The following is a 4,640-nucleotide window of genomic DNA, read 5'->3' as shown; positions in this document are numbered from 1 at the left end:
GCAGGGAGGGAGGGAGGGAGGGAGGGAGCGAGAGAGAATGAGAATTATGGTTCAGTGACATAAGGGATACAGTTGAGGCACAGGGGCTCTGTCTGCACAAGAGGGAGGGGATGGGAGGGTGTGGCTCAGCAGTACAGGCTTAGCATGTGCAGGGGAGGGGGGCTTAAGTTCGATCCCCAGTTCATACACACACACACACTCAATGAGTGTGAGAAGAGGGTGCTCACAGAGTAGGAACAGAAATATGTGCCTAGGGAAATAAACATATTTACCAAAGCCCAGTGGTTTGAAATAACCTGGAGATTCCCCTGGTTTAGGGGAGTGAATGTCAACTTGAGCCAGGGATACTGAAATCCCAACCTTAAGCAAAGCTCCAGGCTTGTCGTAAAGCCTCTTTGCTCCCCCACCCCCCATCCCAAGCATGAAGTGGCCTGGTGAGGACCACATGGATAACCCACCAAGACCCATGTCCTCAAAGAATGCCCGGTGCTCCAAATTATCCTTTCTGCCCTTTTGAAAGGCCAATTACTTCGGGGCCATTGATCTCAGCAAGAGGCCAGTAAGGAAACATCTGCCCCATAAGGTAGGAGCAGCACACAGCAGCCCAGTCACTTGTCTGGCCCTGCTCAAGGTAGTGCTGTGAATCGGGGCACGGATTTTAAAATATAGCTCTTGTGTTCTTCCTGTATTTGAAAGCATTTGAGGGGACTCGGGGCTGGTCAGGTACTCTCTGATGTTCCCTGAATCTCAGCTTCATTTATCCTCTGCTGGTCTTAGAAACCTATTTCCCTATACCTCCTGGTAAAAGATCTTTCCGAGGCTGAGTATGGTGGTATATGCCAGTAATCCCAGCACTTGGAAAGCTGAGGCAGGAAGATTGTGAGACTGAGGCCAGACTGGGCTACACCACAAGATCCTGTCTCAAGAAAAAAGGAAGATTTTTTTTTTTTCTGTAGTCTCATGTGTTCCTAATCTTTGGAAACTTTTCTCAGGAATATGGTACTTTTCAAATCTGAATACAAACCCACTGTAAAAAAATCAAAGGTGGAGCAAAAAAATACCTATAAAACCTCCTGACAGTGGCATGGAATGTTCTAGAACAAAGCCTAGACCACAAATGTATCATGTGTTATAGATTTCCATCCCCCAGTTTAAAGGCTGATTTTTAAAAAGTGTAAAAGTGATGTCTCGCTGGGTGACAGGAAGCCTTCGGAGCCAGTGCACAGCTGGCCACCTATGCATCCTTCTTCTATGATGATTGTGGAAACACAGCTTGAGGTAGGATATCTGGCCATATGGGCATCTCAGGTGACAACAATAAACTTCACAGAACAGGCAGCTTGCACTATAAATAATTGTGGTTGTATAACACAGGGTAATGTGCGGGTTACTTAGAAATCCTCTAAGTGCCGAATGCCAACATGAAGTTCTTAATATTAAAAAAGAGGTTAAGACATTGATATATAGATCTAGTAGAACCAAAGAGCAGTGTAGTGAGCCCTTGGAAAGGCAGAAGTAGCAAGCATTGCAGAAACTGCACTTCTCCCTGGTATCCACCTTTTCCTTCCTATAGTAATAGAAGCCCAGAGTTTTAGGTGGGCGTGTTCTCAGCCAGAATAAACACTACATTTACTAATTCATGCTTGCAGCTCAGAATGGAACAGTAAAGCTCTCAGGGGTTGTGAGCAGAAGTGAGGTTCATCTTTGGAGCCCAGTCTTTGAAGGAGAAAGAAATACCCCATGTTGTCTGTTTTCTTCTTTTCACTGATTAGAATGTTGAGACAATGGGAGGAGTTGGAACAGCCACTGTAAGCCAATCTGTAGAAGACCGACAGTGTTTTGGAGGGAACCTGAGTGTCCTATGTTATTTAGACTCCCAAGTCTCAAGCCAGTTTTCCTTGGTCTTTGTAAGAGATAAAATTCTACCCTTGTTTTTTAAAGCTATTTTATACAGCAGCTAAACTTGTGTCCAGTTAGCACACCATGCTCTGGAAGGATGCCTGGCCCTCTCTCCACCTGTCCTGTGCCTACTTCTGTTGCCTTACACACCTTCATTCTTTTTATTTCCTATGCACTGGCTTTCTCTGCTTTCCAGTCTTTTTACAGAAAACACAGCTGCCTCAGAGACGTGCACCTCAAATTCATTGGGTGGTCATTCTGTGCTGGCAAATGTGATGGGCATTCATGATAGTACAGTAAGTGAAACCGGTTTTTGTCATGGAACTTACAGACTAGTGGAGAGCACAAGGGCAGAGGTAAACACAGGGCAGACAGGGAGAGAGTGTCTGACATTTGAAGGCATGACAGAACTTTGTTAAGGATGAAGAGAGAGGAACAGGAGAAAGAGGAGCACCCTCCGTCTAGAAAGAACAAGGAAAGACTTGTTCTTGGGAACTGTGTTGTGGAGGTCAGCATTGAATATGGCAGTCAATAGTTTAGTGGATAAACTAATTGGGAAATAGAAAGAAAACATGAGAACTATCATCAATATTTGTATTTCATTCTTTTAAAATGTTCATGTCCCATGCATTCTTCATGATACATGTAATTGCTTAGCACATTAGCACTAAGTAGCATATATTTATAATTTATAACTAATCAGGGAATTGGGGTGAGAGTGTGGTTCAGTGGTAGAGTGCTTTCCTAGCAGGGATGAAGCTCTGAGTGCCATGGGGGAACAAAGGGAGGTGAGCAGGGAACAGGGAGCATCAGAGAATTTTGAGCAGGAGAGTGGAGTAATCTTGGTCAAGCGTGTCCTTTGAGAAGCATTCTCAGGCTGCAGTATGGAGAAGTGAAAGAACATTACAGGAGAGCCAATCAGAAGACTGAAGCAGAAGAACGGAGAGAAGCTAGGAGTGTGTGAGCTGTGGTCCGGTGAGCCCATGGGCAGATTGGAGCAATATTCTGGAGAGAGAATTGAGTTTGTGTCTTATTGAATGTGGGATCTGGAGATGAGAGAGAAAAGAAAGATGGACAGGAAGATTCTGCCTTAGACATAGAGATGAGTGGGGAGCCTAATTCCTGTGAAAAGGTTTGTGAATTGTCCTTGAATTTGGGGACATGGAAGTCGCTTGCCAGTAGATTCAGTGCTTGCCTTTAATTCCAACACAGAGGCAGGCAGATCTCTGCGAGATGGAGGCCATTCTGGGCTGGAGCTACTGGGAGACCCTGTCTCAGAAAGAGAGGTTTGAAGGATGCATTTGAGACAGCTGTAAAGGAAGGTGATTCTCTGTTTTTTAAAGACTGTCTTTAAAGACTGTCTTATTTTCCTCTCAAACAATCCTTTCTAGATACACAATCGCTATCTTTATCCTTTGCCCCTCCCCTGATAAAAGGGGCCAACGTGCTCTACTTTGAGACATCAACGTTTTAATCATTCAAAATCTAACCCCCAAATATAAAATGAATGGCAGTGATGACATTCAACAAGGAGGAAAGGGACTTCTCTAGATAAAATGAAACGCAGTATGGAATTCTCTAGAACCTTTTGAAGTTCCCTTCAGACACCCAGAATCTGCCTGCATTATCCATTTCTTTTCTCGTTTGCCCTGAAAGTCATTAAACATCTCATATTTTTATGAATTTGTCATATTCTAGAAGTATTTTCACGTGAGAGGGTTTTCTTTCTCAGTATTTGAATCACGTGAAAGAAAGCTTTGGTGTTGGGGGTGGGGGTGACCTAAGAAGTAAACACCACCGGTAATCTCGCTGAGAGAGGAAAGCCTTTTTCGGTTTGCTTTAGAAGTCAGAGGAAACGCGGGTTTCTTGGCTTTCGCGGTCATTGAGGGCACGGAGGGACACGCGTGACCTATCCACAGCCTTTGCTCTGTTCCTTCCTATGCTTTCCACTGGGCACAGCGGCTGGCGCTGCAGAAAGACCACTCATTTAATCAAGAACAACTGTCAAAGGTGCTCAGCTCCATCTTCTCACGAAGATAGACAAGCAGAGGGTGGGTCTCAGTGAAAGCCAAGTTTAGTCCCCGCCAGCGGTTGAGGGTCTGAGCAGCCCAACATATGATTGCAAGTGTCTCTTCCCAAAACAGCACTCCTGATCTCCCTCTCTCTCTGCCTTTGACTTTGACACCGCATCTGGGCCAGGCAGAAACCCAAACACTGTCCACTGTCTTCTCCTGGCTCCCACAGCTTCGTGTTTCTCTCCTGGGCCGCAGAACCTCGGTCTGCAGCCCAGGGCTCCAGGAGCTGAAGCCAAAGCCGGCGAAGCGGGCGGCCGTCCCTCCCCCTCGGCGTCCACAGCGGACACCTGCAGCCCAGGCTGCCGCCCCGGCTTCCGGACACAAGGCGCTGGTACCTGAGCCCTTGACTGGTAATGCACCATAAACGACTCCTTTCAAGCCCTTTCAGAGTCGGAGCACGAAGGTCACAATGTGTACAAACCCCTCTGTGTCCTCCACGTCTCCCGGGCCCGGGGGCCTCCAGCCGCAGAGCACGCCAGTCCGTGGGAATCGCAACACTTGTGCTCGGGCGAGGCCTGCGGGGCGCGGGCGGGGGAGTGGGACCACCCGGCCCTCCCCCAGCCCGGCCTCCAGCCAGCCGGCCTCGGGTTCACAGAACGCAGCGAGTGGAACGAATGGGGTGCGGCCGTGCTCAGACGCGGGCGGAAATCAGGAGATCAGGCTGGG

This window comes from Nannospalax galili, unplaced genomic scaffold, assembly GCF_000622305.1.
Source record: "Nannospalax galili isolate Female #2095 unplaced genomic scaffold, S.galili_v1.0 scaffold14, whole genome shotgun sequence".
Classification (NCBI taxonomy): domain Eukaryota; kingdom Metazoa; phylum Chordata; class Mammalia; order Rodentia; family Spalacidae; genus Nannospalax; species Nannospalax galili.
The sequence above is the reverse complement of the archived record's forward strand: the minus strand, read 5'-3'. Positions refer to the sequence as shown.